Raw genomic sequence first — 14987 nt, forward strand, 5'->3', positions numbered from 1 at the left:
AATTTATATGGAATAAGAAATTAGTCAAAACACTGTGTACAATGCTCAAACCAATTTTAACTTATGGATATGAGAGCTGGGTTGGAAATAAGACAGTTAAAGACAGGAGACTACAGATGTGTAGTCTCCAGTCTCCTTAAGCTAAGAGATTAAGGAGAATGAACAGATAGCATCAATGGCAGTATCATAAATGAGAATATGAGGAAAGAACTGATTGTTAGCAGAACTAATCTCATGTGGTATGGTTACTTAAACATAATGGGAGGGGGAATGGTCAGCAAACAAGTGTCTTTTGCCAAGATAGCAGGATAAAGAACCACAGGAAGATCAGGATGTATGTGCATTGATACAGTGGGATGTGCATTAGAAGACAGATATATAAGATCTGATATTAGTCCTGGGAGGTAACAGATTAATTTGGAAAAAGTGTTGATAAGAAGTCTGCAATGTTATAATTTTTTTTCATGATAGTATTATAATATCATGTAGTTGATGATTATGAGGAGAGTAAGAATAGGTATGAAAGGCATGAGAGAGGAAGACAAGTTGAGAGAATGGGGGTAAGAGAGATACAAGAAGAAAAGAAATGGGAAGAGCCAAGGGGATAGAGATGAGAGAGAGAGGGTGAAAACAGAAAGGGTCAAGGATGCCAGTATAAGAAATGAATGATGCTATGAAATGATATATATGATGATTTATTGTGTAGAATCCATCCATCCATCATCAGTGGCTTTGAACAGGCACTTAAGCACCCATATCCTTCTGAATATCCTTGGATTTCCTAACTGTAATTACTCTTATGCCTCTAAGTATTCTTGTCTGTAAATTGTGTGTTCTACTGGCCAGTTTGCCTGTTCGGGGGGGGGGGGGGGGATAAATAACCAGAGTTTCTCGGTGGAAAAATCCCCTACCTCCGTATTAGATTGGTTAACTCACCTTTTGCCAAAAGAGACCTGATAAGGTTCCTCACATCACTGACGAGATAGGACAGTGTTGTGAAAGATGATTATGATAGTCATGTTTCGTATGAATGATCTGAGCGGTAGTGTGAATAGTGAGCAAGAAGTTCAAATTGATAGAGGTAGAGGATGTAAAGCAGTAAAGTCCAGAGGGAAGATAGTAAGTGTGTGTTGCCTTGATATGATAATGCAGAGTGGAGGAGAAAGATAATGAATGAGATGATACAAAGAATGTGTTGCAAAAAAAGGTCGGGAATGCATTTGAGGATAGAAAGGAGCTGTGTGCCCAAAATTGCAAGGGTGGAAGGGAAGCTTGTAGAGATGTTAGCTTGAAAAATAGGAGTGTATACTATATGGCAGTAATAAAGTGGAGTCTGCAAAGAACAGAGCATTGTATCCAGGCTCTGGGCAGTGTTTCAAACCAATGGAATGTGTTCCAGACATTTGCTAAGAGTTGGCCCTCACTCTACCATTGAGGATGAAGAGAGAGAGAGAGAGCTTTGGTTATAACAGCAAAACATAGCAACTACACCATGGGAGGTCAGCTCTATTCAACCACAGATACATGGATATCTCGACAAAATGGCAAGACGTCTATGAAAAGTAGACTTATACGCCTGAAGTCTTTATCCCTTAATCCACAGCTCATCGTAGAGCATATTTTTATCAGTGGTGTTTTATCCATAAAAGTGAGCTAATGCATTCTTTACAATTGAAAGAATCTGGCTGAAAGTAGTACTGCTTAATATCACGAGAATGTTTTAGAAAGGGATAGCTATGGCAGTGCTGGGGTCATGGTGTGGGGAGGCATAATGCTCAATGGATGTACTGAGCTATAAATGCTGGAAAAAGTGACTGTGACTGGCAAATGATGTTGCAACAATGTTCTTCAGCATTTCAGTGCTGTAGGCAAAGAATTAATTTTTATGGATGACAGTGCCACACCACATCATATATGAGCAGTGGAGATGCTTTTGGAGACTGAGGATATTAATTGAATTGAGTGGCCAGCACGATCCCCAGCTCTTGGTGCTAAGTATGGTACAATGTTGTGAGAGCTGTAGTTTGCCGTGGACATATTCCTTACTGAAATGTCTCTGCTTTAATTTCTAACTATGTCCATAGGAAATTGGTAACTTTTGACAAAAACGCATTGCAGTTTAATTTGTCATCATCATCCGTATCAAAGATTTAGGCCTAGCATGGCCTGTTCCGGCCTTAGAAGTCATCGTTGAATCGTTTAAGAGGACATCCTGGTTTTCTTTTCCCTAATGGCTTGTACTTTCAAGGCTTGCTTTGGTAATCTTTCTATTTTCATTCTTTGAACGTGTTCCATTTATGTTTATATTTTTTAATTTTTTTCTATTACTGATTCTTGGTTTAATTCTTTCATAATTTTTTCATTTCTTTTCTGATCAAATAGAGAATACTTTGCAGTTTTTCTCATAAACTTCATTTCTGCTGTTAGTAATCTTTGTTTTTGTCTTTTTGTTTTACTGTCCAGATTTCACTTCCATACAATAAGACTGGTAGGGCTAAAATCTTTGAACTAGGTTTGGTTTAAATATAGAGTTAATTACACCTGTTATTTTTAAATATTTTGCAATTTTTACATTTATATCTTTTTCATTTTTATATGTGATCATACATCCTATTTGTAGTTAAATGAATTCACCTGTTCTAAGATCTTGTTATCTATTACTATCTTGTCCTTTAAAGGCCATAGTTTTTCTGTTGATATTATTATTATTGCAGTTTAATTTGTATGAAATTTAAAACCTTTTTTTTTTTTTTTTTTTTTGCTTAATAATATAACATATTACTATGCTGGCAATAAAATCATGTCCACATTTAGTTATAGTTATGAAAATGTTTTCATACACTGGTAAAAATGTAGCTCATGCTGAGCTTTTAGACACCGGTGTACAATAACAAAGATAATTGTAGATTTAGTTCCACTAAATTCCTAATTATTCGACAATCCATGCCTAATACAGTAGCAAACAAATGAATCCAAACACGCACATTTTAAAGAAAAATTTTAATTTTGTAAGAAAACATAAGCACAAAAATTAAACTCCGACTTTGCCTAATAATTTGTGATCCTTTGTCATAATAAGTTCATTAATTCACTTAGGCATGGACTCTACCAACGTAGAACACATTTTTCTTATTTCTGCATCTCAAAAACATACTTTTATAATAGATTGTTTTAAGTTGTCCTTTGCAGCACAATTTAATTTTCCAAATCTTTTTTTTTTTCACTATGCCTCACAAATTTTTCATTGGGTTAATATCAGGGGTGTTGCCTGGCCACTGAAGCAATTGGATGTTGTGATTTTTGAGGAACTCTTCTGCTTTTTTTGAAGTGTGACATAGAGCAAGAGCCTGTTAGAAGATGAGTTCTTTGTCTTTTCTGGATCTGTGGGACCACTCTTTTCTCTGATATTTTTATATATTTGTCACTTTTCATCATATCGACAACAGGCACAAGTGATCCTGGACCATAAGTGTGAATCAACCCCAGAACATCTTTATATGTGATTAGTGGTTTTTAGGAGTTTAAGGCTCTCATCTGAGAATATGACCTTCTTTCACTTCTCAACAGTCCAATCTTTGTACACTTTTGCCCACAGGAGACTCTTTTTCTGCATAGCTTTCATCAACAATTGTTTCTTTTTTTGGTCTATGGGCAGTCCTTCCTGCTTCCAGCAATCCTTGATATGTTGTCATGTCAGAAACATTAATCCCACTAGTTGCCAAGTTTCTATTTAAGTCTACAGCAGACAGTTATTATTATTACGTGACACCTCCAAGGAATCCAAAGACTCATCGAGAGAGGGGGCACCTACTCTACAGCTCTCGGTCTCAATCACTCAATCCATGAACTACAGTGGACCCAATCATCTACACCAATGCCATCTACTGCCCACCATACCACTAGTATTTTCAGACAATCGCAAACATCCAAGCCCATGCTTGGATTCGAACCTGCAGCCTTTTTTGGCTGGAGAGTGGATATGCTAACCACTCAGCCAACCAGGAAAATGAATCCAATCTTGGATTCATTTTCCTTTTCCAACTAATTTTCCTTCCCTGTCAAGAGAAAAGGTATCTGTCTCCCTTAAACCTCTTTAAAATGCATTAACAGTATCCCAACCAACACCACATTCATGGGCAGTTTGTCTTTAAATCACAATTGTGTGCTGAGAAAGAGGACATTTTTGAATGCTTTCTTGGAGATGTATCCATTTTATAGCTACATAAAATAAGTAAAACACTACAAATGTCAAGTTGTTTACACTATTAAAAATGTACAACATTAGTAGAGACAGTTAAAATGATGATGATGAAAAGATTCTACTCACTGCACGATTAATTAAAGAAGTGCTTCAAATGGCTAGTAAAATTGAAAAGTAATTTTCTTACACGTGATCCAAATACTGAACGAGATGTGAACAGTTAAAACATGAACTGAAGTCATGTATGGTGCGATATGAAGAATTATACAAAGACAGGATTTCAACGATTAATTACAGAGTTTATGGTATAAGGAAAAAAAATCAACCTTCAGAATTATTGGAAATTAGTGCTAATTTATTTCCTTTTACTGAAGAAAACGTTTCACCATTGCAGTATGAACATGACGGCCAAAGTATTTCAAGTGATGGAAGACAAAAGAATGTGGCTACTGTCAGAAAGTGATGCCAAATAAAATTTAACTAATAACCACATGCACGGGTGTATTTAGACCTTTTTCAAATTTCCGTTTTATTAGTGGCACACTATTTTCTTTAAGAGATACATGTGTGTGTTGTTTGAAAATAACTTGTTGTTCGTATCGAGTTTTCACATATGGAACCATTCTTCTATTTTTTCATATGCACTGTATTTTTTTACAGTTTTCATTTACAATTTTTTCTGGATAATTGGGTGTATTTTTTAAAAAATGGCTTCTGAGTAAATAATGACTAGTTGGCCAACAAGCATCATCAAATCTGAGAATTTTTTGTAGTTTTATATGCACTCATTTTAATATAAAAAAAAAGTAAACCAAATTAAAAAAAAAAACATTTTCTGAAGTTTGTTTATAATTTGACTAATATTAATATATTTATTCTTCAGAATTTTTTTAGTTTTTGTCTATTAAACAAAACATAAAAACATATTTCATGTTTCAAAAAAATTATGGTTTATTAATATTTATTGATCATCTTTCCAATATTTTTTTCTTTAAAAATGTAAGAAATTCCTAGTAATTGGAAAAGTTGGTAAGTTTGCAATCCCTAACCAGTTTGTACATTTTCTGTGTTATTATTAAGAACCTTGACAAAATTGTAAAAAACTCATATATATATTGGACAGATATTATTTATGAAGCCAGAATGGATTTATTAAGGGACACTCGTATTTTAGTAATCTGATTGCTTTTTATAACAGAGCAATAGATGGAGATAAAGCATATACTCTCTTTTTGAATTTTGCAAAAAAAAGTATTGGATGTGGTTCTGTATACAAGTTGGAACATAGGTTTGACTAAATTAGGACATTCTCAGACTGTGTGAAGTTAGACATAATGGTGAAGAATTTCTTCATATAAAAAATGGAGATATACTGTATTATTGGGGCCAAGATGAAGGAATCATTGGAGCTGAATTCAAGAACAACATAATAGAATTTGACAGTATATCTGATCAAATAGCAAGTATTGTGGTTCAAATCTCAAAAGATATATCCTTATCATGATGTATCCCAACTTTACCATAAAGGAAAACATTTCAGAATTGTAATGGAAGACTTTAATGCTAGAATTGGTTTACAACAATCAGATGAAAACTAAATGGGAAATTTTGGATATGGAATGAGAGATGATAGAGGAGCAAGGTTAATAGAATTTACAGAAAACGAAAACCTGTACATCATGAATTATTTTTTCAAAAAAAAAAACATAGGAAGTGGACATGGAAAAATCAAAATGGAAAAACTAGAGAAATTGAATTTACTTTATTCTCAGCAATAAGCAAACCGTCTTTTAAGACTGTTCTGTTATAAATACTTTCAACATTGGAAGTGCAAATCATACGGTACGGAGTAAAATCCAAATAAACTGCCAAAAAGGAAGAAGAAAGTTGTTTCGAAGATCAAAACAAAACATAGATGAATTGAACATAGAGAAATGATCTACAAAATCTTAGCAAAACTATTTACTTTATGCCTGAAGAAAAATGATGTACCAAGAACATGGAAGAAGGCTACCCCCTAATTCTGATACATAAAAAAAAAAAGAGGTAGAAGACTTGACAAATTACTGACCCATAAAAGTGTTTACGAAAGTCTTAGCTCATAGGCTTTGTACGACTCTAGACCTAGCACCACCAAAAAAACAGGTAGGCTTTTTAAGTCGCTTTAGTACAGTGGACCATATTCAAGTTGTACAACAGATTATTGAACATCAGTTACCATTATGTCTGGGTTTCATTGATTGTGAGAAAGCCTTTGATTCAGTAAAAACTTGTGCAATACTTAAAGCATTAAGGAACTAACAAGCGGAGGAGTCATATGCCAGGACCATCAAATCAACATACACCAATGCCAAAGCAGCAATTAATTTCAATAGAAACATCTCTACTGGGGGGGGGGGGGGGTTTAAGGGTCAAAGCTGTATAACTGAGAGGACACCTCCACATAGCCTTTAAAGGAATGTGGAGAACCGACCAGGGCTTTTGACCTAATGTCCAATCCTCACCTTCTCGTGGTGCACCCTGCTTGGTATCTACCTGGATACTGAACGAACGATGATGGGCTGGCAATTTGGGATTTAGCCGACCAAATTGTATTCTTATTGGCTTAAACCAAAAGATAGAAATGATGGTACAACATGATAGAATTTCGTGCCCGCTCAGCCATCCCCCGGTTAAAGTGTCCCCGTTGTTTTCACCAGGGAACCAGCGAAACGTCAGCTACTGGAACAAATTCTAAAACACACCCCAACTCAACATCACCAGAGTTAAAGATCGGTACTATCGACATAATAGGGGTGACTGAAACAAAAGAGACAAACTGGTGAGATCTTTCTGAGCAAATATACAAAATGTTATATTCAGGCAATGACAGTCAAGGAAAAGAAGGAGTAGCCATAGTATTCAACACAAAATAAGAGGTTAAGCTTCTTGAATGGCAAGTAGAGTGATGTGGGCAAATATCAGAATGGAGAATTGGACAATGAGACGTATCTGCTCCTATGGTCCCACAGAAGGTTCTACTAAGGTAGAAGTAGAGGAATTTTTTGATGCTTTAGAAAAAGCAACTGACACAATGAAAGAGGAAATGATTGTGAGACATACAAAAATATTTTGGGAAAATTTGGAGAAAAGAGAAAAGCTAATAATAATGACAAATACCTGTTGGATTTCTGCTGAGGACATGGACTGGTTATTACTAAAACCATGTTCCAACATAAAAATGTGCACAAATTCACATGGAGAGAAGAGGCTAGGAATAAGAAAAGTCTCATTGATTATGTTATTGTTGATGGTGATGTTTTCTCCCTGGTGCAGGACACCAGAGCGTACAGAGGATTTGAAATTGGAAGAGATCATTATTTAGTCTTGAGCAGGATAAAATTGAATTTCACATTGAAAAAAATAACATGTAAGAAACTTTTAAAGCGAATAAAAGTTGAGCAGCTCTCAGATGTTGAGCTGTAGACAAAAATACACAAAGATTATTGAAGGAAAAGTGAAAGAGTTTGAGAACAGGAACCAAACCTTGGAAAATCGGTGGCAAGCCTTAAAGAAAATCCTGACTGATTCAGCTGGAGAGGCACGTGATGAGGTTGTCTGCAAGGATAGAAAAATCAGAACTCCCTGGTGGACACAGGAAGTTAAAGAGGCAGTGAAGGAAAAGAAGAAAGCATATCAAAAGTTCATGCCAAATAAGTCAGCTTGTGCTCTTAGAGAATACAGAGACAAATGTAAGAAAGCTAAACAAGTCATGGGAGGACTTTGGCAAGAACATAGAAAATAAATATCAAGAAGCTGGTAAGATATTCTGGAGGTTGTTGAAGAAGCTTAGAAATGGAGGAAAGAGTGCTGTAAATGGAGTTAGAGATGATAAAGGTGACATGAAAACAGGAGAAAAAGACATCCTTGGAGTATGGAGTAATTACTTTGAAAAACTGCAAAAAGAAACAAGCAGTGATGATAGCACAGTGGTAAAAAAAATACTGACCATGCATGCAGGATACAGGCCAATTCATGCAGTCAGGAATACATATCCATACTTGAACTAGAAAAAGCTATCAAAGGCTTGAAACGTGGAAAGGCAGCAGGAATAGATGATATTTGACCAGAAATGCTGAAGTATGGTATAGAAAAGTATTATAGTGGCTGCACTGCATAGTTCAGAAAGCCTGGACAGAGGAACAAATTCCTGATGATTGGAGTAGAGCTCTAATAGTGCCCATATATAAAAAGGGAAATAAAACTGAATGTGAGAATTACAGAGGCATATCCCTTCTGAGTATTCCTGGTAAGATATATGCAACTATACTTGAGAAACGGTTGAAGGATTGTGGAAGAAAACTTTAGTGAAGAACAAGCTGGTTACAGGCCAAAAAATGCTGTCAGGATCAGATATTCACTATACCACAAATAGTTGAGAAAGCATGGGAATATAACAAAGATTTGGATTTAAGTTTTGTCCATCTGGAAAAGACATATGACAAGGTGCCAAGAGAAAAGCTATTCAATACCCTACAGTTATATGGTGTCAATGGGGCATTATATCAATCAATACTTAGTCTTTATTTGAGTTGTAAATCAGCAGTTAGAATTGAAGGAAATACAGGAAGATGGTTTAATATTAAATTTGGTGTGAGACAAGGATGTCCATTATCCTCTCTGTTATTCATTATCTATATGGATCACATTATGAAGGAAAGTGGTATTAAACATGATATCAGAATTGGAGATGGTAATGTCAGCTCTTTGCCTTTATGCGGACGATGTTATACTTCTGAATAAATCTGCTACAAGTTTGCAAAATGCCTTGACTAAATTGAATAACTGTTGTAATAGATATGGTATTGAAGGTTAGCATTAAAAAGGCAATCATCATCATCATCATCAAATTCCTGCCATGTACCCTCAAGGGGTGTACAGGATATGACAGTACTACATGAAAAAATTACATCATTACTAACTTCCTATCTACAATTTTCCTCCAAATCAGTCTGTTACTTGTCAAGACTCCAACATTATCAGATCTTATATTTCTATCATCTAAAGCTGACTTTGTACCGTATCAATCCACCTATATCTTGGTCTTCCTCTGGGTCGTTTTCCTGCCAACCTGGCAGAGAACACTTGTTTTGCTAATCTTTCCTCTCCCATTCTATTTAAGTGACCATACCATCTGAGATTAGCTCTGCTAACGCATTTCTGGATGCTGACAATGTGAAGTTCTTTCCTAATATCCTCATTTTTAATATGGCATCAATGGCAATGATATTGCCATTGATGCCATCTGTTCACGCATCTAATCTTTCTCAGGACTCTCATATCTGCGGTCTCTAGTCTTTGGTCAAGTGTTTTACTTCTGACCCAGCTCTCAGATCCATAAGTTAAAATTGGTTTGAACACAGTCTTGTATGCAGCTAATTTAGTGTTCCGACTAATTTCTTTCTTATTCCATATGAATTTATTGAATTGACTTCCCACGATACCAGCTTTGCTGATTCTGTTGTCTATTTCTATATTTAGTTTACCATCTTCAGTAAAAATTGTGCCTAAAGTAGCTGAAATGTTTTACTTGTTCCACAGGTTCTCCATTCACAACACAGTTGACATTTTCAATGATTCTGCCTATTTTCATTGTCTTTGTCTTTTTATTGCTGACCTTCATACCATATCTATTACAACAGCTATTCAATTTAGTCAGAGAATCTTGCAGACTTGTAGCGGATTTATTTAGAAGTATAACATCATCCGCATAAAGCAAAGAGCTGACATTAACATCTCCAATTTTGATATCAGGTTTAATACCACATTCCTTCATAATGTGATCCATATAGATAATGAATAACAGAGGGGATAATGTACATCCTTGTCTCACACCAGATTTAACATTAAACCATCTTCCTGTACTTCCTTCAATTCTAACTGCTGACTCACAACTCAAATAAAGACTAAGTATTGCTTGATATAATGCCCCATTGACACCATATAACTGCAGTGTATTGAATAGCTTCTCTCTTGGCACCTTGTCATATGCCTTTTCCAAATCGACAAAACTTAAATACAGATCTTTGTTATATTCCCATGCTTTCTCGACTATTTGTCGTAAAGTGAAGATCTGATCCTGACAGCCTCTATTTGGCCTGAATCCAGCTTGTTCTTCACCAAGCTTTTCTTCCACAATTCTTCTCAACCGTTTCTCAAGTATACTTGCATAGATCTTGCCAGGAACACTCAGTAGGGAAATACCTCTGTAATTCTCACATTCAGTTTTATTTCCCTTTTTATATATGGGTACTATGAGAGCTCTACTCCAATCATCGGGAATTCGTCCCTCTGTCCAGGCTTTCTGAACTATGCAGTGCAGCCACTGTAAGACTCTTATACCACCATACTTCAGCATTTCTGGTCGAATATCATCTACTCCTGCTGCCTTTCCACATTTCAAGCCTTTGATGGCATTTTCTACTTCAAGTATGGATATGTATTCGTGACTGCATGCCTGGTCAGTGTTTTTTATCACTGTGCTGTCATCACTGCTTGTTTCATTTAGCAGTTTTTCAAAGTAATTACTCCATACTTCAAGGATATCTTTTTCTCCTGTTTTCATTTCACCTTTATCATCTCTAATTCCTTTTACAGCACTCTTTCCTCCATTCCTAAGCTTCTTCAACAACCTCCAGAATATTTTGTCACCTTCTTGATATTTATTTTCTATATTCTTGCCAAAGTCCTCCCATGACTTTTGTTTAGCTAGTTTTACACACTGTTTAGCTTTCTTACATTTGTTTCTGTATTCTGTAAGAGTAAAAGCTGACTTATTTGCCAGGAACTTTTGATATGCTTTCTTCTTTACCTTCACTGCCTCTTTAACTTCCTGTGTCCACCAGGGAGTTCTGATTTTTTTTATCTTTGCACACAACCTCACCACATGCCTCTCTGGCAGAATCAATCAGTGTTTCCTTCAGAGTTTGCCACTGAATCTCCAAGGTTTGATTCCTGTTCTCAAACTCTTTCATTTTCTTTTCAATAATATTTCTGTATTTTAGTCTACAGTTTACATCTGAGAGCCGCTCAACTTTTATTCGCTTTAAAACTTTCTTACATGTTATTCTTTTCAATATGAAATTCAATTTTATCCTGCTCAAGACTAAATAGTGATCACTTCCAATTTCAAATCCTCTGTACACTCTGGTGTCCTGCACCAGGGAGAAAACATCACTATCAACAATAACATAGTCAATGAGACTTTTCTTATTCCTAGCCTCTTCTCTCCATGTGAATTTGTGCACATTTTTATGTTGGAACATGGTGTTAGTAATAACCAGTCCATGTCCTGAGCAGAAATCCAACAGATATTTGCCATTATTATTAGCTTTGCTCTTTTCTCCAAATTTTCCCAAAATATTTTTGTATGTCTCACAATCATTTCCTACTCTACTATTTAGATCCCCAACAAGGACCAACTTTTCCTTTTTCATTGTGTCAGTTGCTTTTTCTAAAGCCTCAAAAATTCCTCCACTTCTACCTTAGTAGAACCTTCTGTGGGACTATAGGCACAAATAAGTCTCATTGTCCAGTTCCCCATTCTCATATTTGCTCACATTACTCTACTTGAGACTGACTGCCATTCAAGAAGATTAGCCTCGTATTTTGTGTTGAATACTATGGCTACTCCTTCTTTTCCTTGATTGTTATTGCCTGAATATAACATTTTGTATTTATTGCTCAGAAAGATCTCACCAGTTTTGGTCTTTTTTGTTTCAGTCACCCCTATTATGTCAATCTGGTACTTATCTAATTCCTCAGCTAGCTCCATTTCTTTGCCATTCAGGCTTCTTACGTTGATAGTACCGATCTTTAACTCTGGTGATGTTGAGTTGGGGTTTGTTTTCAGATTTGTTCCAGTAGCTGACTTTTCGCTGTTCGCCCTGGTTCCCTGGCGAAAACAACGGGGGCCTTGTTTAACCGGGCGACGCCCCACCGGCATGAAATTTTGTCATGTTGTACCATCATTTTTATTTTGATTTAACCAATAAGAATACAATTTGGTCGGCTAAATCCCAAATTGCCAGCCCATCCTCGTTCGTTCAGTATCAAAGTAGATACCCAACAGGGTGCACCACGAGAAGTTGAGGATTGGACATTAGGTCAGAAGCCCTGGTCGGTTCTCCGCATTCCTTTAAAGGCTATGTGGAGGTCTCCTCTCAGTTATACAGCTTTGACCCGGAACACATGGATATGAAATCAAACCAAAGTCTCTGACATCATAGGAAAAGTTGAAACATCTGAAGTGGCAATGGGCTGGGCACTGTGTCGATGGACAAAAGAAACGATGGAATAAAGTTACTTTCGGTACAATGCAGATGTGGATAAGGAAAATACTATCAAGACTGTACATTGTTGGCTATGAGGATAGACAGTGCATTCAAAGTACATTTTGGGGGAAATAAGACAAAGGAAGGTATGATTCAGACATTTGAGTTGGTGGTGGTATTTACTGGAAGGAGCAAGGATTAGAGACCATCCCTATAACTTGCAAAAGGAAGTAGTGAAAGTGCAAGAATTTTTTTTTTCCCCATGGAGCATATGCACTGAATGTCGTACCACTCATTCAGTGCATATATTGAATGAATGGTACAACAGACCTTGTTTAAGGCTAACCTCCAACAATGTGTCTCATGACTCCATGGAGGTTTGAAATAATAATAAAATTTCTAACAGAGGAATAGTCACACATGAATTGAGTTGAAACACAGTTCAACTCAATTCATGTGTGAGCAAGAGGAATAAAAGAATAGAGAAATTTTTTCACATTTTGCTTGAAAAGCTGAGGATTGTAATCTTTGGAGAAGGCAGAGTGTGTGTGTGGGGGGGGGGAGTTCCGAAGGACAGAAGTAGATGGAATGAAGGAGGAGACAGTAAAGTTGATTTGGTGACTTTCAAGATGGACTTGAAGGATGTTGGTTACCAGTGACTCTTATTTTAATCATTTTTGTAGAAGAGGGAGGAATAATAGTGGCCAATTCAGCAGAGCACTGTCCATGAAAGTATCTGTAGAAAAGGCACAAGGCAGAAACTTGAACATCTGTGTGAGAGAGAGGGATTATTAATTAGCCAGATTGCCCTCTTCTGGACAGAATCAAGCAATCTTAGAGAGGATTTTGGTGCACCACCCCAATTATAGGAGCAATATTCCACAGCTGCCGAAAGTTGGAGGTGCGGGTCAGTCTAATAGGAGAAATCCAATCATGTTTGGATATCTCAGCATTACTGAAGGCAAGGGAGAGACATGAGAACTCTTTCTTGTGAGAGATCAGAAAGGACCGAGTTTTGGTGGCATTAACGTTTACAAGGTTGTCCTTGCCACCACTGAGGTAGATCTTGAGAATTCTAATACTTGACTACTACAAGGTGTGTCAAATGAAAAGGTGGAATGAAGTGTACTCTCGTCAGCAAAGCTATGGATTGGAAGTCTGAGAGAGCAGGCCATTTATATACAAGAAGTAGTGAGTAGGTGAAAGAACAGAACCCTTTGGTAGGGAAATCTGAGGAGAATAAACCATCCACCAAGATGTGCTGTGAGCAATCAGTGAGACATTTGGTGATCCAGTTGCAGAGTGAGAAAGGCAGACCATAGGATGGCAGTTTAAGTAGGGCCCTGTGCCAAACTGGATCAACTGCTGTTGAAATGTTCAGTATAACCACATGAATTTCTTCATGGCCTGAGTCCAGAGGTGAGCGGTGTAAGCAAGAATATCTGCTGTAGATCGCGAGTGGTGGAATCCATACTGCTGGTCATTAATTAGTTGGTTCAGGAGTTGGTTGTTGATCTTCTCCATTGTTTTAGAGAGAACAGAAATGAGAAGTGAGCAATTGGACAGTAGTATGTTGGTTCACTTTTATCACCTTTTTATCAAATGGGTTGGATGTGGACCTGTTTCAATGTTGTATGCTAGATGCCAATTGAAAGGACAGATTAAAGAGGTGATAGAGGAAGGTGATACAGGATAGATGTTATTTCTGGGGCACAGTTTTTTTTTTAACACAATAGGTGGGATACCATTAGGACCAGGTGTCTTTCGTGTCCTGGTTATTTAGGATTCTTTGGATTTTTTTTTGTTGGAAGACCATGGGCCATATAAAGGGTAGAGTGGAGGGAAATTTGCTCCAGTCATCAATGCAAGAATTGGAAAAGAAAAGTGATGCCAGTAAGTTGGACTTGTCTTTAGGTAAAGTAACTACATTACCATCTAGATGTGGTAGAAACCTAGGTGGGCAGAAGTTGTGCCAAATAGCCTTGGCAAGGGACCAGAAGGAATGACTGTCATTTGGACAGTAGGCAAGTTTGCGGCATTTGGCCCTTTCAAAATCTGACTTGGACCTGGTAATGATTCTTTTGCAACTGTTGCAAGCTGCAGAGTGGGCAGCTGGATTTTTGGTCTTGAGCCATTTGTGGTAAGCAAAGGTTTTTATCTTTACATTGGCACACTTATTTAAGAATCATGGTTTGGATGGTGGTTGAGAGTTTGGAGTGGAATGAAGGATGAAAGCCTTCATTCCTGTGAGGATGATTTCTGTTATTCAGTCTGAGCAGTTGTTTGGATCAGCAGAACTGAAGCAGTAGTTGGACAATGGGAAGGAGCAATAGAAGTCACAGAGGTCCTCCCAGTTGGTACCCTTGTAGTGCCAAACAAAATGAGACTGTGAACTAGTGGGTGAAGGTAGTTCTCTGGCAAAAGAGACTTGTATGAAGTTGTGGTCCAAGTTATAAAAATTAGAACCAGCAATC

General features: G+C 36.9%; 1 protein-coding gene across 2 annotated transcripts in view; it reads left to right on the forward strand.

The window, feature by feature from the left end:
- The window catches only part of LOC150108773 (fibroblast growth factor receptor 1-like), a 560046-nt gene that overhangs the window by 543830 nt on the left and 1229 nt on the right, over window positions 1-14987 (forward strand). The window lies entirely within an intron of this gene.

This window comes from Typopeltis vanoorti, chromosome 2, assembly GCF_054136105.1.
Source record: "Typopeltis vanoorti isolate ZY-2024b chromosome 2, IOZ_Tvanoo_1.0, whole genome shotgun sequence".
In the NCBI taxonomy this organism is placed as follows: Eukaryota; Metazoa; Arthropoda; class Arachnida; order Uropygi; family Thelyphonidae; genus Typopeltis; species Typopeltis vanoorti.